We start from the raw sequence: 26,649 nt of genomic DNA on the forward strand, positions 1-26,649 counted from the left end.
ATTTGACATGTGAAGTGCTTTGAGATACTTTGGTATGAAAGGCTATATAAATCAATAAATTATTATAACACTACAAGTGGACAAGAACTGGAGGCGGCTCACAAGCTGTGGTTTTGCCAGCCCTGGTGTATTACCTGACTTTTTTTATTGTTTAATTGTCAGAGGTGATTCCTCAGGAAAAATGAAGGGTTCTCTTGCCATATGCAGTGGAGTAAGATCAAATAATCAAATAACTTGTAACATCTTTGCACTTCTGGACCTGCGATTCATGTTCTCCCATCGAGATGAGGTACAGTGCCTTATTTTCTCTTGGCTGAATCACCTACAGAATTAAAAGTTATTCGGCTGATTTAGACTCAATTCCTGTGACTGAACTTACTAACAGGAATTCCCACATATTTCCAAACAAGAACCCAGTCACTCGTCCAATCAGAACAATGAGAAAAGAGTGTCTTTGTGAACAAAATCAAAGCTTCCCTGGTTGTCGTTCATGAAGACAGATGTTTGTAGTGATCCTTAGAAGAGAAATACACTGGAATATAAAATAAAAATGATTTATTTTTATACCTTATAATTAGATTGAATAGTTCATAAATATATGTTTATCAAAGTTGTGTGAAAATATAAAAATGGAATTGTTAATTTGTTTTGGACACTGTCCCAAACTAAAGTGACCAAGGAAAAATACACAAGACACCTGTAACAATGTTTTAATACAGTAGCTTAAATAGTAGGGAGTTTATCACTTTAAATGAAGAATACTTAAAATGCATTGGCTCTATTGTCTGGTGTATGAAGTTAATTTTACGGAAGGCTTCCAAGTCCTATAAAACAAAGTAAAGTGGGGGTAGCTCAGCTTTTCCTTGTGTAAAACAGAAGCACTCTTTTCCAGGCATGCTTATTTAGAAAGTTCACAAAAAACACAATTTCACAAAATGTTTGTTTTTGCTTGATTATAGTACCTTTAGAATAATCAGTCAGGTACAAAACTTTTTACAAATCAATTACACACTATTAACAAACAAACAAAAACTATTAACTACAAATTATTTTTCATCAATTTTATAACAATTTATATCAGGCGTGTTTGCAAACAAAAAAGGCATTTACACTGACGGAAATCATCTGTATGTGTCCATGGTATGGTATCTTTCAAAACAGTCACCTGGGTGTAACCCTGGCTGCCTTGAGCAGGTTTTGCAGGACCATACAGTCTCTCTCCTCCCCCCTTTTGTCTTTCTGTCAGTGCACACTGCACAGTCTTTGGTGCTCTTTGATTCATTTCTGGTGATGAAATGTGGCTTTTCATTCAGTCTTTCTTCTCTGTCTGTGGATGATGGACGACCACATTTTCTTGAGCCAGGGTTATGAACATTTCCCACCAGTTGTACCAGTAAGGCTTTCCTGAAGGTTTAATGGAAAACAGGAAGCTGTCCTGATTCCACCTTCATCAAATTGAACAGGATAGTGTCAAGAATTTTTTGCAACATACTCTTTTTATTTATGTACTGTATATGCTCTGAGCACACTACTAAACTCAGGGGAGAGGTTCAGGAGGACGTTAAGATGTTTAAAACTCCTGTAGTGGATTTTTCGTGCACTGGGCTTGCAATGTATCAAGATGACTTTTTAATAATAAAGAAAATCACACAGACTCATTTAATTTGAAGTTTTAACGAATCAGAGCAGTAGTAGTGCTCTTTTCGGGTTATTAAATGCTTATGTTAAAAATTGGATTGGTTGGTTGTGCAGACCACCATAAATCCCAAGTTAAAAGCAGTCTGGGCGATCCAGTGCTTTACAGGTTTAACAGCATTAATACTTCAATATAGTAATACAGATATGGTTAATTATATGCTTAGTCCTTAGGCTATACATGCATAAAGCTAAAAATTCCACCGCTAAATTCTAGAACATTCAATATATATCACTCTCTTAAGACTAAAACATAATTTCTATACCTTATAGCAAAGCATCAATATAAAAGAGATATTAAATTCAAATATATGCTTACCTTCCAGTATATGGAAGTGTAGTGTAGGATATATTGAAAAATAAGAACTGTCTTCAAAAGGCAGAGACTTGTGAACACGATCAAACAGCAATCAGTTTTTCAGAGATCCTCAGAGCATGGACCACACAACTTGTAGTTAGCAAGTCGTGCGATACTTGACTCGGGTTTTACCTAGGTTTTTATAGGATTTTCCCTCCATTGAATACATCAGGTCCCAAGTAAATCTAATCATCACTCGGCCTTGACATTTCTTATCTTTAAGTTAATTATACATTCTAGAAGGATCTGTTCAACTCCTTTTTCAAAACTGATTGGATATAACTTCTTGCCAAAAATATTGGAACATGATTTCATCGCTCTCTTTTTCCAACTCCTCCTTTTTCTAAAAAGTCAGGTGGACCAAAGTTCACAGAATCCTTGCTATAATATAATACAAGTATATGTGTACATATGAGAGATGTTTTTAATATGTAACACCAGCTCTATTTGATTATATTAAGTTGAGTCCAAAATACATGTCCCCTCTTAGCCGCATATTACATTACGTTTTCAGTGTGTTATCAATGGGCCAGTTAACTTCATATACAAATGTGTGTTAACAAAGTATTTGACAAAGACTGCCTTTGAGTAAGCATACAGTGGTCGGTTCAATTAGTTTCATTTAAATTCAAGATATAATAAAATATGTTAAATATAATAGCCTTGTATTAACTGGTACCATGCTTGGACCAAGCCTGATCTCTCTCTCTGTTTCTAAAATTCGCCTGCACAAGCAGGTTTCAGACACCCTGTTTTCTTGTCAAGCTAGTGTTTTAATTAATATGAAGCTCCACTGTAAGCACTTTAACAAATTCACCGCATGAAGTCATTTTTTGGCCGATTCAAGAGACAAATGGACAGGTATCTTTTCAGATAATACAAAAAACTCTTGCATCCTATTTTTTATAACTCAGCTCTCATTATTTTCTTATAATATAGTGAGATACATACTCCTGTCTTTCTTAAAGCACCTTCCGTTGGTTATCATTCAAGGTTGGAAAATCCCGCTTTCAAGAGCCAACACCGAATCCTGCTTTGAGGTGCCAAAGACTAAGCTTTATTTTTTGAAGGTCTAGTCTTCCAGAATTCTACTGTGTATCTGAGACAAACATTTAATTCTTTCACTTTACAGTTTCCCTGTAAACAAATACCTTTGTTTCTTACTGCAGTAAAAAATCTTTATACAAACTAAACATGTATATTCTTTGGTTTAATTTATATAGTAATGTCTAAATACTTTTTGTTTAGTTGGAGAAACTGAACTAATTCTTAAATCGATTAAATGAATTGAACATTATCGTAAACGTGTCAACAATATGGTTGCAATGTTGTCAGTGCCATGCTTCTGTTATAATAAACATTTACTATGTTCTTTGACCAGTTTATCTTTAAATGGCATTATAAGATGTATTTCTAATTAAGTTACTTCAGTATAACAGCAACTCCTATAAATTGTAATATTGTTTTACTCTATTGATAAATCGTTCAAGATTTTAAGGGAAGGTCCAGTTATTTATATCTAAATACAGGCTAGAATTAAACATATTAAAATGTAATAGTGTTATAGCGACTGAACTGTGTCTGACCTTCTTCACTGTTCATACAAAATCCAGTCAAAACGGGTTTTAAGACAACCTCTGCTTTTTGCCAATTTTAGAGTTGATTACTATGAAACACTATTGTCAGCATTTTTCAATACTCATTATTTCAAACCAATATCTAACTTAACGTATTAACACATCCTACACTTTCCATTCCCATCTCTTCCTGCCAGGTTCTAATTCATTTCTGTTATATATAGAAAATGATTATTGTAAGATAAACTCCTATCTTCTGTTCTCCGAAAGGTATTTCCGTTCGTTAATATTAACGAGATCGCTCATTATAGACATGATCTTGGCTTTTAAATCGCTGACCATCAAAAATCCCTGCTTCATCGGCCAAAACCAATTAGTCATCTTCAACACTGCTTTTACTACAAGCAGATGAGAACGAGGTTACATTAGTTGTATTCCTTCAGCAAGTTTACTGTTAGAGTTACAGTTTATACTTTAAATGATTTTATAACATGTAGTTCTAATTCAGATATGTCAGTATAGCAATCTCTTATAAACTACAATTCTGTTTTACTTCCTTGATATACACAGAAGGCAAGAGGTTAATTTTAATTATTAATATTAATATTAATTGAATATTTAAACTTAGGACTGCTCATACATTTACTTAATGTTATTATATTAGGTTTCTTATTTATTTAAATACTTTTGCTTTTTCTTACTATAATCAAACCTAGTTCAATTGCTTCAAGCATATTAACTGTGCTCCATAGATTCTACCGTGCTGCTCTCTCTAGATCAGAATGTTTTGAGACTCTGAGTCTATTTTAAAAGATGCTTTTGCCTGATAAGGGAGGTTTGGAACTTTCAGCAGGTCAGTCTGACCTTCAGTGCAATGAACTCCTTCTCACAGGCCTTACACAGATCTGCTAATAATATTTTCTAATGTTTGTATATTCTTTAAAACACATTACAGTCATTACAATATTTGTTGCAGTTTCACAAATGTTCAATTTGTATCCCAAAGATCAGCCTGCTTCCAGTAGCTGTGACAGTCTTGGGTCAGTTTCTGCTCTCAGTGAGTCTGTTTCTGCTCACAGGTGTGGGTGACAGTCTTTAAAAGCCTGATACCTGCAAAACTTCAATCTTGTTAGCTGGGCTCCCATCTCTACATTCTCCTTCCCATCGTCAGTGGGCAAACACATTTCAACTGAATCTGAGTCCATCAAAGAACCGCACACCCTTGCAACCGAGGTCTTCCATGCAAAAGGATCTAATGACTTATAGCAAAAAAGGGACATGCTAGAACCGTCTGTGACAATAGCACTGTTCACAATTGCTACTTCCAGCAGCCAAAAGAACATCTTCCTCCACCACTTCAGAGACTTTCTTGTGAAAGCATAGCTGGCAGAGTAGTGATCCGCCCGGTCCACTGCACCCATCTTGCTGGTGTAATCACAGATCACTGAAGGCTTGTCCAGCTCTTCAATTGCTCCTCGCTTGATGATGCTCTGTACCTTCTCACAGTCACTGCCAAAGAAGGTGCTCAACATGAGCACTAGCCTTTTGTCCTTCCATCCTAGCACCAACCTTGTTGTCCTTGCTGAATGTCTCATTTTTTTCAGTTTGAGGCCTTGCTTCACTGGCAATCCTCTTCTATTATTATTATTTTATTATTATTTATTTCTTAGCAGACGCCCTTATCCAGGGCTACTTACAATTGTTACAAGATATCACATTATACATTATTTCACATTATACAGAGATCACATTATTTTTTTTTTACATACAATTACCCATTTATACAGTTGGCTTTTTACTGGAGCAATCTAGATAAAATACCTTGCTCAAGGGTACAGCAGCAGTGCCCCCCACCTGGGATTGAACCCACGACCCTCCGATCAAGAGTCCAGAGCCCTAACATCTACTCCACACTGCTGCCCTAGTTTATAGTGTGTTATTTGGGCCACACTGGTAAAAAAGCACACTAGGAGGTTTAGATTGTTTAAATGACTTAAAACACACACACACAAAAAAGCACACTAAGTTCTGCTAGATTTGTGATTTTCTGTACCATTTTTTTGTTTTTTTCCTTGCTGTTATAGACCAGCCAGACACAATCAAGAGCCAAGAGACATTGCATTCTAAAGCCATGCAGCTGTCTGGCACACCCCAACTGAAATCTGTACACATTCCCAAGTCAATGAGGGCTGCCCCCTTTCTACAGTATAGGGTGACTCATAAGCCACGCTCCTTGGGGAGCTTTTCAATCGCACTGTATTTACTTCCCAATCTGCATAATGTATTCCTTTGTTCTATGTATACTGTATATTTTCTGTGGTTTGGTTATTTCAGCACCCAGACATGACTACAGGACAGAAGAGGTATCTGTGCAGCATTGCCAATGTCTACAGCACAGAATACATGCATACACAGATAAGGAGACAGTATCTGAACATGCTGCAGCACTGCATGCAAACAGGTATGTGCTTAGTGCAGGTAGGAGAGGGGTATGGCATGTACACTAGACTAGAGCAATGCACTGGTGACTCATGTGAAGAGTGTTATATCAGTCATTGGATATTTTGTGTTCCTATTATACTGTAAAATTAACCATATGAAAAACACTGAGCTTCAATTGAGCCCATGCTGCTAGCCCTTTTAAAAGTTGATCATAGTAAAAGTATAGTAAAGTGTAATAAAGCATAGTGAAAAAGCATATGTGACCATTATAAAGCTTAGAGATATGGCAAAACCATATTAAAAAAAACATGGCAAACCATGGTAAATTCAAAGTGTAACCATGGGAAAAACTGGAAAAATGGTAACAAAATTACCATGCAGATTTGCCATGATAAGTTTTTGTAAGGCTGGCCATTACTGTTCCAGTAAGATAGATTTTTATTTTTAGCAGTTCCATGGCCAGGTCGTAACCTGTGTAAAAGCTGTCTGTAAACAAATGAAAGAAAGCCATGTCCATTTGTTGTCTGCAGCAATGTTTCACACAGGTGAAGAACAATTCTTGATGAAAACGGCATGTCAGGTTTCAGCAGGGAGTCTGTTGTTGGGCTGCCAAAGTAAGGAAGGAACAATAGCAGAGACATAACCAGTTTCACAGTCAGCTAAAACAAACACACGCATCCCCCACTTGGTAGGCTTCTGAGGATTGTAGCACTTGAAGATAATCCTTCCTTTGAAGCCAACGGTGCTGTCATCTATGCAAATGTCTCTACCTGGGATAAATAGCTCATGGCATTTTGTGTCTATGTAGCTGACCACATTCCTGACCTTTTGTCCTCTGCTAACAAAAGCAGCCTGAGGCACCTGGGTGGGGGAGGGCAAAGGTGCAGCATCCAAAATATCTGCAAGAAACGTGATCTCCTGAATACATCTTTGAAAAACGGCATTCTGTCGGCCCATTCCTCTGAGAAATATTCTTTTATATCTGTTTTTACATTCAGTCCCATATTCAACACCAAAAGTGCCTTCATCTCAGGTAACGTAACAGGTTTCCAGGAGTTCCAAATAGAATTGTGACGCCGCGGTCTTGTTCGTTTTACGCTCACATGTCTATTAGTTTCATTTACAATTTTAGTAAACAAAGCGTTCGTGAAAAAAAGTTGAACATTTAGGATGACACCACTGCAAATAGGAAACAAGCATTTGTCAGATAACCCATTGAGATAAAACCTGCCAAGTAAACATATTCACAGCTGTGTTTTAAGCAAAACCAATTGAATATCTGGTAGCCCACAATGATACTGTAAGTACAATAAGTACAAAGGTACAAATATTATTTTAAACTACCTCTAAACTTTGTAGATAATACTAGTAACTGGCTTACTAACCGGTACTGTATCTCAACAAACCCTTGAATTCCTTTTAAAAGAAAGACTTCATCAAAATGTTTGTCAACTACATGTATATTAAATAAAAGCACTTTCCAGAGAAAGAAAAAACAAGCTGTAACTTCCTCTCCAACATAGTCCAGTTGTATGTAGGTTTTTAAAAGACTGAGGTGCTTAGTCTGACTCCACTGCTTTCTGCATTCCATTACATCATATTTGGCACTTCTTCAGTATGTATAACAGTGATTGAACACACTGCATAGAGCTGCACAATTTCTTTCAAAAAAAAAATTGGAAAGTGACAGAATAATTTCACCTATGGCTTGCTGTGACAGAAATAGAATGATTTTTGGTGGTAAATCTCCCTCCTGACGTGTGAGGGTGCTAAGTAAAGGGAACAGAGTACCCTGGACTGGATTGCCTGACAATTCATTCCCAGGGTTAAAAGGAAGTCGGTCATCTAGAAAGGGGGCGGAGCTTCGGTGCACTAACTCATTGACCCGGAAGGGAAACGGTGTGGCAGCCGCGGATTGGAGAAGCAGCTGCAATCATTTATCAAGGGGTCATGAGTGACGGTACAAATAGAGGACGGAGTGATGTGATCTGCTCCTTCGTTTATGGTTAAGGAACGACCCGGAAGGACCAATGTTTATATATATCGTACCATGAGTGTTTTGTTTGTTTGTCTCTAATTTGTTACTTGTGTTTTGTTATTAGACGGCTAACACGATCCGGAGCTGTCGCTACAGGCCAGCACTAACCCGGACATCACTGCACTTGTTTCACGATATACTGTATTTGCACCATGAGCACTACAGCACTCACTTTGGACTTGTGACCGTGTTGGTATTTTGTGTGTGTAATTGACTGTGTTTTTTTTATAGTAGCACCAGATTAAGAAGGCATGTAATTACATTGTAATGACTAATTATTGTTTAATTTCATTGTAGTGGTCTTCAACATTGGTTTATCTGTCGTACTGTAATTACATGGTCGTACCATGTAAGTACATGTTTGTATTTTTACCAATTACCATTAAACAGGAGGGTCCATACTTTTTGCATTCAGGGCCAGATTGACGACCATTCTGAGAGTCATGAGCCACTGATGTTAATGTATGTGGTAACTCATTGCAGTATGTCCCAAAGATGGGCAATGGTCAGGCTGGATTGCAGCCGTTTTTAAAGGTCTTAACATTAAAGGAAATTCACAAATAAACATACAGACACATCATTTTCTGTGAATGTTCTCAGTTCAGGGGAGAAGGTCTGGTCAAGGCACTTGTAAAGTCTTTCAGCGCAATCAGCTATGCTACTTTGTAGGTAGCATGCATAGTTGCACTCTTTAGTGGAGGAACTATAGAGCAGTGTTTCTTGGTTTATAGTAAACTACAAGGAGGGAAAAGCACGAGAGTAAAAAGTACAGTGAGTGTTTTGCGTTTTGTTTCATTGTTTGTTGTCACTAGATGGCAAACACAAACCGGGAGCTGTTGCTACATGCCAGCACCAAACCCCGGACTACACTGCACCACTGTCTTGACTGTGTTTGTCCTTTCACCATACACCTGCACTAGAGCACCCACTGTCTGGAGACGTGGCCGTGTCTGTGTTGCGTGTAATTATTCAAGTGTCTTATTATTTCAGGACTGTAACCCTCGTTTTGCACGGCGCAATACACACTATTTAAAGAACTGTTTTTCATTGTGAACTGTCTTGTGTGTGTCTATTCTGGAGCACTGCAGCATCACTACACCTGCGCATTGCAAATGTTTGGTATACTTGCAAACAGTGCAAAACATGAACATTTAAACATGAATGATGTTTGCACAATTTGTTAATATGCTTAATATCACTGTCTTTCAAAAAAAAAAACTAGCACATTCACAGTAAGTGAAAAATATCAGACCACGATGTGAGCTTTCTGTGAAAGTATAATGCAGCAAACTATAGCTTGGCCTCAGGGTGGCACTATCAGCACTAGTTCTAACCCTGAACAAAATAAATCATTCATGAGCAACCTTATCCGTTTGAAAGAAGTCCGAGCACAAATCATCCTTTTAGCTACAATTTCTGTATTAATTGTATTAATCCAAATTTGAATTTACATTTTGATTCTTTATTGGAGATATAATACAGTCCCTTGAAGAAGATAGCTATAGTCGTCTTTATTTTATTTGGCTTGCTGAAGTGGCAAACAGCTTTCATGGGAGACCTTGTGTCCTCTGGGGGCCACTGCCGTCAAACACATTTTAGTCAAACCCCCCCAGTTTATGCACTTCTTCATAACATGCGTAAAATCACAAAGATGTTACAAACTACTGTAACTCGCCTCCTTCACCTAAGCTCTCAAACTAGTACAATATGTTATGCCAGAATTGAGAGTTATGCAGGTTGTTGAGCAGCTGCACTCAAAGAATGGGTATGCTGTGTGGCTTTGGAACTGTTTCCACCGTCATTCATGCTTTATTTTTTCACTTTTGCCTCATCTGGTCTGCTCATTCCTCCTGGACCTTAGTTCTGATATCTGTTCCCTGTGCTATGGCCTGATCCTGGGCCCTCACAGTTTCAGCGGCATTCCCTTCTAAATTTTCATGCTGCTCTTGTTGATTGTGGCAAGGCACTCTCTGGATCTCCAACAGTGACCTCTTTGCTTTTCTGGCTTATTTAATTTGTGGGTTATTTTCCTGTGACTGAGAATTACTGCCCTAATTAATTTAAACTTCAACAGCGTGCTTGAGCTTTCATTGTTATGTTAAATTATATAATATTTGGCCTGATGATTACATTCAAATATATCTTAAAACCTGAGGGCAAGGAAAAAGCTAAACCTAAAGAAAACTAAGTTATACGAGAATTTTACACACAACAAGATCAGGAGTTGAATCACAAATAACAAATGTTTTTTTTTGGTTTTTTTTAAATGTTAGGATACAAATGATAAATATAGTCAATCATAGCTAAGATGTATGTAATCAAACATAACTGCAGCATCAATGAGGAGACTGTGGAACATCTCCAGTATTCAAACTCTAAGCTGTAAGTGAACATAAGGCAAAACTCAGTTGCCAAGGTACAAGACCAGCTGTGGACCATTCAGAACCATTCAGAGTCCCTCAGGTCAACTGGCTTGGCACATGGCATGAATGCTGACCTGATTTCAAGCAATAATGAAATATATTGGATTGGATGTGAGATCTGCTGCTCAGTAGATGGAATGCATTCCACTTTCAGCCACTCTGAGAGATCAAGACTCCTACACTGCTTTTGTTAAAGAGAGTTTTGCAAACTGGGGGAAAAAAAAAGTTTGGCTTGCACAAAAAAAAAATGTAATTTGCATCGTGCAGCAGTAAACTCATTAGCAGCTATAAACACTGGGGTTAATTCTTTATACTCAGCACTATTTCTGCCTGTTTTTCAGTTTTCATTTATGTATGTTTAACTACTGGATAGTTTGTGCTGCATGTAACATATCAAATGAAAGGCCACAAAATGTCCTTTCGTATTATATAAGTTGCAACAGCATCAGGCATACTATATGTGGTAGAGATGCTATAGATATTGTAATCATAGATGGCTTTAAAAAAAAAACACAGAATATATAACACTGAAGAGAACTATTTACAATTTTACATGCTCAGGCCATGTCCCATTTTTTCTGTGCCACTCTGTAAAGCAGTTCCTGTCTGGCACAAGACACAATGGATAAAACTATCTTACTCTTTCTCTCTCTTAACTACATATCAGTGTTTTTTTCTCACGAGAAAAAACAGCGGCACCGCCTTTAAAAACACGCCCAAAACAAGCTCAGTGTGTTTATTGAATGAAACAAATAAAAGGTTTAAACAAAAACAGCACACGGCACTTGAGTCCAAAATAAATAGACAAACAAAACAGATTAACACTGAACAAACAGTGGATGAACAGACAAACAAACACAGTGAGTCAAAACAAACAAGTATCATGCTGGTCCTTCCAGCACGAAATAGCAATTGTTATTTACTTTTTAATTTAATTTTACTCTCCTTCTCTCTCCCGTTCTCTACTCACCGCACTCCCAACCCTGAGTGAGTGAAACACTGCATCTTTTACGCAGCTGTACCGAGACTCGATTGCTCATTCAGTTTGGAATCTCAGTACATCTGCAAGTTAGCTTCGTGAAGTTGGCCCCCCTACAAACAGTACACGCGTTTGTTGCATTTTGGGATAACTCTGTATTACGAAATGCATCAAGTAGCCTATTATATTTTGCGGTGGTATAACAACATCTGTACAAACAAACACAATCATATGTATTCGTCGTGTGTTGTTGCTTACTCAGTTAAAAAAAAAAAAAAAAAACATAACTACCCTACAAAATAATCGTTAATATCTTAAAAACTATAGCAGCACAAACGTTTGTTTCAATGGCACAAACCGGCACAAACGAATGATATATGACTCATATATGTTTGTGCTGTTTGTAGGGGACAACTTCACGGAGCTCCGCGAACTGCGTCTTTTTTGAAAAGTCGTACAGCCTTTTCTTGTGTCTGCGACTGCAAAACGCACAGGGTCGGATGATGTTGAAAAAATCCAACATTTGTCGCATGGTCGCAAGCCAGTGAAGCGCGAAAGAGCAAGTTTTTGAGGAACCCAATAAACATGAGAAGTATAAAGAAGTATAAACTGTGAGAGAAATATAAACACTCCACACACAACATATAACACAAAATACACACAGGGTAAAAACAAGGTGTTTATACAAATTCCATATTTTGTTCACCAAAACCACTCCTACAACCATGTTTAACTGTTAATCACCTATATTACAAAAAAAACTGCGACTCTCAAAAAATTAAAGCGACTCTCAATAAAAACAAGCCCAAATCCAAGCGGATTTGGCAACTGTGCTATATAGTGCTGGTATTGCTAGAAAGCTGAGATTCTAAGCTTTCCAACGATACAGCCCCTTTCAGTCTAGCTGCTAAACTGATGGAGCAATCGACTCAAAACGAAACCTAAGCTGTGAACTCTGTCACATAATGAGAGGCTTACCTTCAGGTTAGGACCATATAAAGGAGGATAGGACCGTCAATCCCGTGATGCATTCGGTAAACAGCAGGCGCCATTATTGGAGCCCACTCAGTACTGATGATAATGGTGTGCTGTGCAGCACAACAATGTTCTAATAGAGGCAACAGATGGAGGGCAAAACAAACTTTTCGTTTCCCTAAAGAAGAAAAGAGATGTAGGGAATGGGTCAGGAGGATCAAAAGAGCAGGATCTGATGGCGTGAAGCTGTGGATGCAGACTCCGGGCTCCAGGCTATGTGAGGTCAGTAGGCCTGTAGTTTATCCGCTTGCTGAAAAAGTAGTACTTCCATCCAAACAGATACCGTTATCTTCCCACATGACTTAGAAACCCCCCTCCCCTGTCCCTAGTTTTCAATAAACCTTGTAGTTATATTTGAATATCAAATATAAAACTGAAAACCGGGTTAGTAAAACCTACCTATAATTTGATCGCAATAAGAAGAAGAATTATTAATAATAATATCTTTAAGTTATTTATTCATTTTAGCGCCCCTAACAACAGACACGTTAAATGAGAATCCCAACACTTATTGATTGTACAGAACCTGATGTATCATCACAAGGATGATGAAATAGAGGAAGCAGGTGAAATGCCATGTGCATCCCCTTTGGAAGATTCTGACACTTTGCCTTTTGATAAAATCACCAGTGTTATACTACATCACTGGGTGGGCTGTTTTTAAAGAAAAAAAGATGGAATCATGTGAGTCATGTACAGGGTTTTGTTTTCGGGAAAATTGTGAAGTAGGTCAAAACGATCATAGCTATGTGACATTACACCAAGACTCCCCAGGGAATCTACAGCATCCTTCAGAAGCTGTACAGCTTTATGCAGGACAACCATCAATGCTTTATGTCCTGTGAAAACCCCATTGGGTATGGGTTGGACACTTTGGATAAGTGCACCCAGTGGCAGCCCACCTGTCATCAGGTCTCACGAAAAATAATAAAGAGACTTGCTAAAATTATGCAGCATATGCTAGTGAAAAATGCCAATTTTACTGCAGGAGCAAATGCTAATTCTGTTCAGTATGGAAGCAAGTCTGCTCAAAGGGCAACAGCTATACATCAGGCAGACATGGGGTCTCCAGCATAAACCTTATTAGTACATCTTCATGTTCATCTTCTGACTCAACATGACTCAACAGGAGTCATTGTCTGCTCCCTCCTCCCTGTATTATTGACTGTAATTATTATTTTGTATTTTATTTATTTTTGCCTTGAAACTATTGTAATGGTGCTATATGAAATAAAGATTTATTATTATTCTAAATATATAATTTAATGACATGGCCTGTTTAATACCTCTACCTGTTTAATACAACTAATGACATTACACTTTGTGGTTATTGTGATTATTCATAACCCTTTTTTTAAAGACTTCAACAATTTAATTGAAGTAACAAATGAAGAGGGGGGTGTATATAAATATATAAATGAAGAGGGGGGTGGGTGTATATATATATATATATATATCATATAAATATATCATATAAATATATCATATATATATATATATATATATATATATATATATATATATATATATATATATATATATATATATATATAAATTGTATAAAGTGACAAACATGTTTATCTTAATTTTAATACTGCCTTTATTTTGGTGAAATGAACTGTAGTAAACTTAGAGCCCATGGTGAAAAGGACGTTACATTTGTAAATGGAATCACTTACCCTACTGCAGCCATTCTCAGACGGGACCATGTATACATTACAAAATCGCACAAAAAGTATTACAAATGTATTAATATTATTAATACATTTGTAAGCTATTGGCTTTATGTGCAGAAGACATTCCAGACTTAAATCTTGGCTGACTAGCAAATTAATTTTTCATGACACCAACAAGATCATTTCAATTATGTCTCATGATGTTCTGCTGAAAGAAATCCACAAAGCAGGTTATTCTTCCATAATTATGGACGAAACTGCCAATATCTCAGTTAGAGAGCAGATGTTGGTATGTTTTTGTTTATTAAGAATGACCTTGACACCAGAGATATATTTATCTTCTTTTATAACACGTCAGACATGAGATCGCAGGCACTTTATACTCTTCTAAAATAAGTACTCCTTAGATTAGATTTTCCAACTGATAAGTGCCGTAGACAATACTATGATAGTGGGCGAGGGCTCTGTATTGACTGTTTAGTACAAACTCTAAACCCGGTGGTACAGGATGTGGTACAAAACATTGCAATAGGTTGAAACTTTAACTCTTATTCCTGACTTGATTACCCTTGTCAAGAATTTAAGCGAGCAGGGCTTCTGAGTGGCGCATCCAGTAAAGGCGCTCCACGTGGAGTGCAGGATGCACTCAATAGTCTGGACTTCGCGAGTTCGAGTCCAGGCTATTCCACAGCCGACCGTGGACGGGAGCTCCCAGGGGTCGGTGCACAATTGGCCGAGCGTCGCCCGGGGGGAGGGAGGGTTAGATCGGCCAGGGTGTCCTCGGCTCACCGCGCACCAGCGACCCCTGTAGTCTGGCCGGGCGCCTGCGGGCTTGCCTGTAAGCTGCCCGACAGCTGCGTTGTCCTCCAACGCTGTAGCTCTTGGGTGGCTGCATGGTGAGTTCGCAGTGTGAAAAAAAGCGGTCGGCTGATGGCACACGCTTCGGAGGACAGCGTGTGTTCGTCTTCGTCCTCCCAAGTCAGCACACGGGTGGTAGCGGTGAGCTGAGCTCAAAAAATAATTGGCCATTCTAAATTGGGAGAAAATAATAAAAAAATAATTGGCAACGACTAAATTTATAAAAAAAATAAAAAAATAAATAAAAATAAAAAATAATTTAAGCGAGCAGACAAAGAGAAGTTCTGACCATTTTGTCCTACATGTTGGGCACTCTGAGCATCACCGCTGCAGTCTGTTGTCTTCTCACGATTAACTTTGAAGATTTGTTGAATAATTTTTTTGGCTTCATTTTGCATTTTATTTATGACCCAGGGTATGCGAATGAAAATATCCAAGCGATCGTGATTATGCTTAAAAAACAAACAACAGATTTTCAGGAATCTGTACAGCACAGGTAACAGCAATGGTAAATAGTGTGTTTGTTGTAAACACTACAGTGTGTTCTATAACACTTTAAGATAGTATAATAAAACAATTAGATTGCACTGACATTTGGGGTCTTTACTATGTCTGATTCTGACTTTAGAACAGTACTTTACTTTTTATTTTTCTGACCACACTCTCTTCTCAGGACAATGCAGTAAAGGATATGGTTTGCTCATCTCTTTGTTCACCTCTAGTAAACAAAGACTAATAAATATATTCTTCTTTTTCCTCCACTGTCTTTTGAAATACAACTTCTCCACTGTCATATACAATGCATTGCCCTTTTTTACCAGGGCTTCAAACCTGTTTCCTATGTAATAACCATAGTTGAAGTTATTTCCCTATCAAATATGAATGGCACAGATTCATAAAAATACTGTCTGATTAAGTCTTTCCGTACCCAGCGACTTTCATGGTAGTAAAATACTTAAACCCCCACTCCCATCCTAGTTGTACAATTGCAACCAGGTAAGAAAATAATTTCTGGTTATGTAATGATAAGCTCCTCCTGAAAGAAATAAGAAAGATAAGTAAACCCCCCTTCCACATTTCTCCAGCTTTCCCTTAGCAAACAGTATGTGATTGGCAGCAACAGGATCAGGTCAAAAAAGCAGGTCCCCTGTCATTGCAATTCCTGTCAATAAGTCACTTATCGGATCGAATTAGCATCAGTTGTGGCTGGTGCACACGCATGGGGAAAATAAAATATCAAGCAGCATCAACTGACAGGAAGAACACCTTCACTATATGAGGTGTCAGCTCAACATTTTGACAGCTCTCTAATAGACATACTGGCACACAGTGGGTCAGCCTTTCAGTGAACTTTCAAATCAGTGCTTATGTTGTAGTTGGAAGTGGGAGTGCATGTCAAATAAGGATGCAAAAATAGAAAAATTAGGGTTTTAATTTAATGCTTCGAGAGGCAATTGTGATAATACATTCCTGATGGAATGGACTATTCCCAAAAATGTGATTTTTAAAGTTCATCTGCCTCCATTTCTCTGAAGTCACCTTAAAATAAAACTATAAAAATAAATAAATAAAATTACAGGCATTATTAACCTTAGGTTTACAATTAGATATGCTTAAAATCTAAATTAAAAAAAAAAAAGAAAATCCTGAGTTCTAAGCTCTAGCAGGGTCTAAAAAAATTTAAAAATAATGGATTGTAGCGTAACAACAGGAAAGCCTAGTCAATCCGACTGTGGAGTCTGTAGCATCTAATTTGAAACCACCAAATTCCACGTCTTTGTCATCTGAACCTTCATCATTGATGATGCAAGCAATTGTCTGAATCATTCATGCACAGAGCAACTACTTCTAAGCAGTTTTTTCTATTCACGTGAGCCGCAATATTTTCCCTCAAGCAATATTTGCGCATGGTTATTAAAAAAACGAAATCACTGGTAAAAATTGGGCCGTTGACTCTGCAGAAGCCGGTAATTTAGATTTTTTATTTAACATCATGTAATCAATGAAACTACAAAATGATTTTTGTCAGTTTTTTGTTAAGTATATGGAAACTGCAAAGTGGTATGTAATTCAATATGTTAACGTAACATTATTCAGCAGGTTTCATTAGTTAAAGAAAGCAAAATTTGTTAATTGTATAGGATGATGCAAAACCTTTGGCCATAGCTGAAGACTACTGTGACTCCCATAGACTTTGTCCAGGCAAAATCAATTTTGTATTATTTTTGTAGCCACAAAGATTTCATTATATTCTCCTCAATTAACCAATGTACTTGGAAACTTTCTGACTGGGAAATGCAGCTTCTGCGCAGAGAAGCTTTCGCTTGCTTTGAAAATGGTACAAGGTCGCTGGCGGGGCGTCAATTGGAAAATGAGGTGAAAATTGGAGCAGTGTGCTGTATAATGGAGCTTGGCCACCTGGTCATTTTTCAAACACTTCAGTGAATTACTGTGCAATGCCTGATTTACCCTGTGACTGGCACTTTCAAATCTTGTTAGGTTGCTAAAGGAAGAGTTTTATTGGAGTATATTAGCAAGTCTACATGCTGGCCATACAAAGTGCCTACCAATATGTTTCTGGGCAAGCCAGGAATTGTGTACTGTTTTTCTGGCATTCATCATAAGAGGGAATGAAGCACATCTGTCCGTCCCTCTACTGTCCCTGTCTCACAATGGCTACTTCTAGTTCAGTGCTGATATACTGGTAAATAGGAGTGTCAGCCCAGCCCAGCCCATAATTTGTTTACAGCAGTATTATGCCTGGCCTCTGCGATGATCTTCCTTATCACAGAAATTCAAAATCACAAAACCCAAAATGATAACAACAAAGCAATTTTACACAACTAAAAGGACTGTTGCATTCAAATAAGCAAATTTATACATATTTTCCCAACATTTCCATGTCCAAATGGATCTTCTCAAATCCAGTCCCTGCCCAAGACTTTACCATTTCACTCAGATTCTGCAATATGACAGCAGATAACCTCTTCCTGTCAAACCCTTCAGATTCACCACCATTGAGATCAGTAATGTACAAAAGCAGTAGCTGCAGTCGGGTGCTTTTCACAAACAATGCATTTCGGTACTGTAGTGTATCGAGATAGCTATGTTAATTAGTAAACGCCTACTTAGAATATGTGTTAATTTGGCACTAAAAGGTTGCCGTAGTTTTGCCTGTGTGCGAGTTGCAAGTTCAACGTGTCATTGTTGGAATAAAGTTGTTGCTTTTCAAGTGTATGGCGGCGTCTGTATCAGTGAATACATAACAGAAACAAATTGGCGACGAGGATAAAACCGGACTGTAAAAAATAAATAAATAAATAAATAGATAAATAAATAAATAAATAAATAAATAAATAACAACAACGAAAAGGATAGAAGCATAAAGAAACGTCTGCAGGTCTTGGCCGAACAAGGGCAGATAAGTAAATTAAAATGGCTCAGTTTGGAAGAATTGATTAGTTTAAGCCGGACGCTGAATCATGGTTGGCTTCATTGAACGGATGGAACAATATTTCATTGCTAATAACATTGGAGATGAGAAGCAAGTAGCTACTTTACTCAACGTAATAGGGGCTTCTACCTATGGGTTGTTGAGAAATTTAGTTCAGCCACTGAAACCGAAAGATAAAACTTTCGATGAGATTGTTACAGTCCTTTAGAAGCATTTCGAGCAAAAGCCGCTGCTTTGCCGAGTGTTTTCATTTTCAACACTGCAATCAGAAAGCGAGTGAATCAGTGACTCAGTATGCAGCAGAGTTAAAACAGTGTTCAGTAAATTGCGAGTTTGGGGTGATGTCACAAAGACGGCTGGAGTGGGTGGCATCAGACCAGAAAGGAATACACAGACAGACGGTGGTGATGAGTAATGCTGAGTGCAATGGTGGCACTCAGCGTTTATTAAATGAAATAAAAGGTTTAAACAGACAGAACACAAAACAGGACACGGCACTTGCGCCAAAATAAATATAGAAACAAAACGAACCAACACTTAACAAACGGTGCACGGAGACAAACAAACACGATGAGTAAAGCAAAAACAAATGTTACGATCTTTATTTCTTTCTTTCTTTCTTTCTCCTCTCTCTCTCACCCGTTCTCCACTCACGAACACCCAACCCCGAGTGAATGAAAATGTGTCTATATATACTGTTGTGCTGGTATTCAATTACTAATTAATTATTCACTTGAATCCCAGCACGTGAATTAATTCTGTGCAACCCCGTGCTCACATACTATACTTTAAATGCACGTGAAATGATGTGCAATCCCGTGCCTAAATACAATTATACATTTTAAATACTCGTGTTACACAGACCCGTTTATATCCCGTGTATCAATGACTATACACCAACATTTAACACACCACACGCAACATACAACATATAACCCACACATGCACACAGGGGCGGGGCACATTGCCACATATACCCCCCCTTGTGCGCAGCACACATGGCCTCAACGGCCACCTCCCCCATTAAAAACCCAGTAGTCCAGGACAAAGTCTCGGGCTGGGAAGGGAGGCTTCAGTGGGCCCATGGCTGGCCATGCTGTCAGCACCCCTGCTGGTAGTGGCACGGCTGACAGCATGCTGGTCCACTCCTGCAGCGAAATTGCTGCGGGGGATGCTGGTCTCCTGACCTCTCCCCCTTTCTTCGTAGCCGGTAGCTCCCCTTGGTGGGGCTCCGACCACAGTAGTTCCGGCAGCGAAGAAGCTGCAGTGGGAGCAGGTCTCCGGACCTCCCCCACAATCTCCGGCAGCGAAACTGCTGTAGTGGGAGCAGGTCTCCTGACCTCCCCCACGATCTCCGGCAGCGAAACTGCTGCAGTGGGAGCAGGTCTCCTGACCTCCCCCACGATCTCCGGCATCAAAACTGCTGCAGTGAAAGCAGGTCTCCTGACCTCCCCCACCTTCTTCGTGGCCGGCAGCTCCTCTTGGTGGGGTTCCGGCCACAGTACTTCCTGCTGCGATGCGGAGCAACAGGCAGCCCCAGGCGATGCGGAGCGGCTGGCAACCCCAGGCGATGCGGAGCGGCTGGCAACCCCAGGCGATGCGGAGCGACAGGCAACCCCAGGCGATGCGGAGCGACAGGCAGCCCCAGGCGATGCGGCGCGACAGGCAGCCCCAGGTGATGCGGCGCGACAGGCAGCCCCAGGCGATGGCTGCGGAGGACCGCCAGCATCTAGTCCTGGTCCTTCTGGTGAAGGGAGAGGCAGCTCCTGCTCCTCTCCCCCTGATGGTGATGGAGGCAGAGGCAGCTCCTGCTGCTCTGCTCCTGGCGGTGGAGGTGGCGGAGATAGAGGCAGCTCCTGCTGCTCTGCTCCTGCCGGTGAAGGTGGCGGAGGTAGAGGCAGCTCCTGCTGCTCTGCTCCTGCCGGTAAAGGTGGCGGAGGTAGAGGCAGCTCCTGCTGCTCTGCTCCTGCCGGTGAAGGTGGGAGCAGCGTGTAATCTCCTGGCGACGAAGGTGGGAGCACCGTGTAGTCTCCCCCTTTTGCAGGGGACTGGTGCTGCTCTGCCTTTCTTGCAGGGGACTGGTGCGGCTCTGCCTCTGAAGGGAAAACCAGCAGGCATTCTTCCTCTGCTGGTGGAGATGGGGACAGCAGGCATTCTTCCTCTGCTGGTGGAGGTGGAACCAGCAGGCATTCTCCCTCTGCTGGCAGCTTGGGTCCTAGGGCTGTGGACGCACCGACTGCCCCCTCTTGGGCTTAGGACGTTCGTGCTCCCCCCACTCAGGCATAGGACGTTCGGGCTCCTCCCACTCAGGCGTAGGATGTTTGGGCTCCTCCCCTTTGGGCGCTAGAGAGGACAACAGCCTTGCTAATAGCGGTGCGGGGCACCTTTTTTAACACCGCCTGCAACTGCTGCGGGCCCCCTTGCTTCTCCCGATCCAGCAGCCAGTCAATCACCTCCTCTGTCACTGGCCTGCAGGATGGGTGCTGCTGTTGCTTCCTCTCTAGGCTCTTTCCTCCCTCCATTTCTTCAAAAAAGAATCCATTTTTTTTTTCTTTCCACAAAAAAAACACACGGTACTCCTGCTCTGGTCTGAGTCTAGGAGGCGCTGATAATCCCACGATGACACCACGTGTCACAAAGACGGCTGGAGTGGGTGGCGTCAGACCAGAAAGGAATACACAGACAGACGGTGGTGATGAGTAATGCTGAGTGCAATGGTGGCCAACATTTAACACACCACACGCAACATACAACATATAACCCACACATGCACACAGGGGCGGGGCACATTGCCACAGGCGACCTTGGATGAAGCGCTGCGGGACCGCTTTGTCAGTGGCATTCACAGTGAGGCGTGCCAGCGGAGATTGTTCTCAGAGGACAAGTTAACTTTTGGAAAGGCGTTTGAGATTGCTTTGAGCATGGAAACAGCAGTGAAAGACACACAGCAGCTACGCAAGATAGACACGCCTAAGGGAGCAGTTCACAAAGTGAAAGCCAAACCCTCATTCCAGACCGGAGCGGGACATTGCCATCGTTGTGACAGTAAGGATCACAGCCCGCATGATTGCTATTTTAAGAATGCGAAATGTCACAATTGCGGCAAGATCGGACACATTAAAAAGGCGTGCCGAACAAAGAAACAACCGCGGAATACAGGAAAGCAGCAACCAGGTAAACACACCAAGTATGTTCAGGCTGAAGTGGGCGACCTCGCGATGTTTTCTCTGTCATGTGCTGGGGATAAGCTTGCATTTAAAGCTATTTTCAGCGTGGCAGAGAGAGAGGTAGAGATGGAAATAGATACTGGTGCTGCAGTCTCCATAATATCACAGGACCTGTATGAAGCTGCGTTTACACATGTGCCCCTTGAGAAAGCAAATGTCAGACTGAAGACATATACGAGTGAATCAATGCCAGTATTGGGACAGTTCACCACTGCAGTGTGCTATGAAGAGCAGGAAGAACACCTTCCTTTAGTAGTAGTAGAGGGGGTAAGCCCAGCGTTGTGTGGAAGGAACTGGCTGCAAAAACTTACCTTAAATTGGAAACAGATTAAACGGGTGAGTCAGTGCACAATGAATGAGCCAAAGACCATTGAGGAAGTACTGGAATTATGTCCTGACGTGTTTAAAGATGAGTTAGGCACACTGCGTGGCTTGAAGGCAACTATACCGGTGAATTCTTCTATTCCACCAAAATTCTGCAAAAGCCACCCACTGCCATTTGCAATGAAAGCAGAAGTAGACAAGGAACTTGACAGATTAGAGAAGGAAAACATTATTACACCAGTAAAGCACAGTGACTGGGCAGCTCCAGTGGTACCTGTGGTAAAGAAGGACAAGTCAATTCGCTTGTGTGGGGACTACAAGCTTACTGTGAACCAAGCAGCAAACACTGAAACATATCCACTGCCCCGCATAGAGGAACTCATGGCAACAATGAGCGGAGGAACCGTCTTTTCAAAAATTGACTTGGCAAGCGTACCAGCAAGTTTTGCTTGATGAGGAATCAAAAAAATATGTTACAATCAACACGCACCGTGGGTTGTTTGTATACAACCGCTTACCTTTTGGAGTTAGTGCTGCACCTTCCATTTTCCAGAGAATTATGGAGAATCTAATGAAGGACTTGACGGTAGTGGTTTACCTAGATGACCTCCTGGTTACTGGACGAACTGAAGAAGAGCATCTAGCAAATCTGCAAGGGGTGCTTCAGCGTCTCCAGGAGAGTGGACTCCGGGTGAAGAAGTCCAAATGCGATTTTGGAAAGAGCCAGATTGAATATCTTGGCTATGTGCTGGACAGCAAGGGAATTCATCCATCTGTGGAAAAAGTGCTAGCCATTAAAAATGCACCAGTACCAACTAATGTCAAAGAACTTTGAGCATTCCTAGGCCTGGTAAATTACTATGGAAGATTTGTTCCTAACCAAAGCAGCATGTTGGCTTTTTTCTACAAATTGCTGAAAGAAAAGACTGCCTGGCAGTGGAAACAGGCTGAGAAAGAGGCTTTTAACAAATGCAAAGAACTGTTGACATGTGACCAGATCCTGATTCATGATTCGAGCCTGCCACTGACTTTAGCTTGTGATGCATCAGCATATGGCATCAGAGCAGTAATTCAACACACCGTGCCTTCTGGTGAAGACCGTCTAATTGCTTATGCTTCATGGACTCCAGCAGAAAAGAATTATGCTCAAATTGAAAAAGAAGCCTTGGTTCTGGTTTTCGGAGTAAAAAAATTCCACCAGTATCTGTGGGGACGGCCGTTTAAACTCTTAACGGATCACAAGCCTTTCCTTACCTTGTTCGGAGAACACAAGAGCCTTCCAACAATGGCCGCAGCTTGCATTCAGCGGTGGGCCATTATTCTGTCAGCTTATGACTACAGCATTGAATATCGCTCGTCTGACAGTCAAAGTAATGCTGATGGGCAGTCACGTGTTCCTTTACCAGAAATTTGTGACGCAGGCACTGAAGCCATTTCAGACCACATTAATGCAATCCTACACAAGCATTTCCTGGAAGTATCACTAAACGCTGACCAAACTGGTCGTGCAACACGTTCTGACCGGCTGCTTTTAAAGTTCATCAGTTCGTGATGGAAGGATGGCCTAACCACGTGGAAGAAGACTTCAAAGTTTTTTCAAACGAAAATTTGAGCTCTCTGCCAAGAGAGGCTGTATTGGGGGGACGAGAGTCATTGTGCCCAGGAAACTACAGAGAGCAGTGTTAACTGAGTTACACACAGTTCATCCAGGGATTGTGAAGATGAAGGCACTTGCACGTAAATATGTGTGGTGGACAAACATTGATGAAGATGTGGAGCGGATCTGTCGAGAGTGTGAGACGTGTCAAGTTGAACAGAAGGCACCACACCAAGTGCCATTGCATCTGTGGGAATTCCCTGGTGAATGCTGGAAGTGACTGCACATCGACTTTGCATGGCCATTTCTCCATAACATGTTTATGATTGTGGTGGATGCTCATTCGAAATGGTTGGAAGTGTTCAGAATGTCAGCAATAACTTCTCAAGCTACCATAGCCAGACTTCGGAGGTTGTTTGCATCTTATGGACTGCCTGAACAGACTGTGACAGACAACGGTACCCAGTTCACGTCACTTGAATTCCAACCGTTTGTAAAACAGAATGGGATTCTACATTCTACCAGTGCACCAGGACACCCTGCTTTGAACAGGCTTGCTGAGCGATTTGTTCAAGTTTCAAGTCAGGCATGAAAAAACTTACAGCTACTCCACTAGATATAGAAGACAGGATTTCATTGTTCTTGTTGCAGTATTGCACCACTCCTAATTGCACCACAGGGCAATCTCCTGCGGATTTGTTCTTGAAAAGGCATGTTCGTACCAGGCTTGACTTCATTAAGCCTAACACAGCGTTGGCGGTTCGCAAGAAGCAACACATGCAAAAGTTTTACCATGACCAAAACGCCATGGACAGATCTTTTGAAGTGGATGACACTGTGTACCTGAGAAACACCAGAGGAGATGGTCCAAGATGGATTCCAGGAATTGTACGTGAGCAAACTGGACCAGTGTCTTATAAAATCAAGGCCCGGGACAGTGAAAACACATACTGCAGACATGGGGATCAGCTGAGACCTCGAGTTTCTGCTTGAACATCCAACTTGGATGCACCTGCTACTTCAGGTGAAGATGCACCTGCAGAAAGGAATGCCTGGGTAAAGTCCAACTCGTCCCTGGCCAGTGTTCCGGACAGCTCTGTACCCAGTGTGACGGACAATTGCTCCGATGACCTGACTGCTTTGCATCGCTCTCACAGAGTGATTAAACCACCTCGTCGTTATGATCCGGCCTAAAGATGGAAATGTGGACTAAAAGTAATTCACCTGATTGAGATGGACATTTCCATGTTTTTGTTAATGTTGTACATGTCTTAGCGCCAGTGTTATTGAGTGCTAATATTATATTCTTGTTGCAGTATATATATATATATAAAAGATGGACCACATGTTTTTATGTTCACCGGTCACTGAATTTAAGATGGGGGATAATGTAGTGTATCGACATAGCTATGTTAATTAGTAAACACCTACTTAGAATATGTGTTCTAGTAATTTGGCACTAAAAGGTTGCCGTAGTTTTGCCTGTGCGCAAGTTCAACGTGTCATTGTCGGAATAAAGTTGTTGCTTTTCAAGTGTATGGTGGCGTCCGTCTCAGTCAATATATAACAGGTACTGTACTGTTTCAACTGCAGCCAGCCAGCCAAGAGGGTTATTTGTATAGTAGCTTTTAAGTTTGGTATCCCACACACAACACTTGGAATCTCAAACTTATAATTATTTTTCAATATGGATCCAGTATAAATACTGTTTACTGTTTCAATTTGGTATCAAGGGCTAATTAGTGTATGTTTTTATACTGTCAACTCATGAGGGACCAGAACAATCTTACCACTAATACACATTGTTCCACATATTTACTGCACATACAACATCCACTGAAGATGGTACCAAAGTCAAAAAGCATTTTCAAATCTCATATAAACCACACTGATACTAACATATATCTGAAGTCTTTTTTAAGGGTGGTTTCACAGATCCCAATTCACACTAGGTGCTGTAACAATGGATAGTCCAAGATTAGTGCAATCAGGGACTGTGAAACCTTAGGTTAGATAGCTTACCAGACCACAATAAACATAAGGGCACACGTTAAATAAACCTGTTCTCAATCAAACAACAGCTTATTCTTGAAAAATGTGAGTACAATGTCAATTTAATGAAGCACTTCCTACAAAATGAACACAGTAAATTGCAATAAACTAAAAGGAAATGTGTTTGATGTATAAGTGCATTTGTGTTTACAAGGAGCATTGCACAAGATATTTAGCCTGTGTTCAGGATGCTATCTAGTTAAAAAAAAAAAGTGTTGTGAGGAAAGTTGTGTAAACTGATTTCTTGTTATGACTTTCTTGCACTTCTGTTTTGTTATATTGCAATTAATAAAAATAACCTTCCAGCAACGCGTTTAGTAATAATAAAAAAATGACTTAAAAAAATGACAGAGATATATATTTATAACGCTATAGATGGGAGCCATATCTATGCCCTCTTGTAATTGGTTGTCCCTTATACATTATATGTTAATATAAAACAAAAGCATTAAATGTCTTTGTAGCAGGGCGGTAGAGAGCCCTGTACATAGATTCATTTGTTTATTTTTAGAACAGGGTTTCCCCCTTCACCCCTGCGCAATTATTATTTTGTATTTGTTTTGTATTATCGTTGTGTAAATGACGGCGAGCACCGTGTGTTTATTATTGTTTTGTTTTATGTAAACGTGTTCTGGCAGAGGCGAGATTGGTGCTCGTCCTCTGCCAGAAATAATTAGAAAACCCGTGCAAATTGTGGCCGAGGGGTAATAGGATAATTACTAACTAGTTAAACCCCTCGGCCACAGTATAAAAAGCCTGCAGCTCTCCAGCTCAGGGTGGGTGTTAGAGAGGAGAGAGGAGAGAGCGAGAGGAACGAGAGAGCGGAAAACGAAAAACGAAACAAAACTTAAAAAGACATAGGAACAGTGAAGACAATCTGCCCAGCCTGACCTGTGTTTTATATTATTTTGTGT

At 40.3% G+C, this 26,649-nt stretch overlaps 2 pseudogenes; one reads left to right on the forward strand and one right to left on the reverse strand.

Annotated features, from left to right (window-relative positions):
• Window positions 1-4,952: 4,952 nt before the first annotated feature.
• Window positions 4,953-7,016, reverse strand: LOC131730056 (piggyBac transposable element-derived protein 4-like; annotated as a pseudogene).
• Window positions 7,017-18,563: 11,547 nt separating this feature from the next.
• Window positions 18,564-24,877, forward strand: LOC131730054 (uncharacterized protein K02A2.6-like; annotated as a pseudogene).
• Window positions 24,878-26,649: the final 1,772 nt, after the last annotated feature.

This window comes from Acipenser ruthenus, unplaced genomic scaffold (assembly GCF_902713425.1).
Source record: "Acipenser ruthenus unplaced genomic scaffold, fAciRut3.2 maternal haplotype, whole genome shotgun sequence".
In the NCBI taxonomy this organism is placed as follows: domain Eukaryota; kingdom Metazoa; phylum Chordata; class Actinopteri; order Acipenseriformes; family Acipenseridae; genus Acipenser; species Acipenser ruthenus.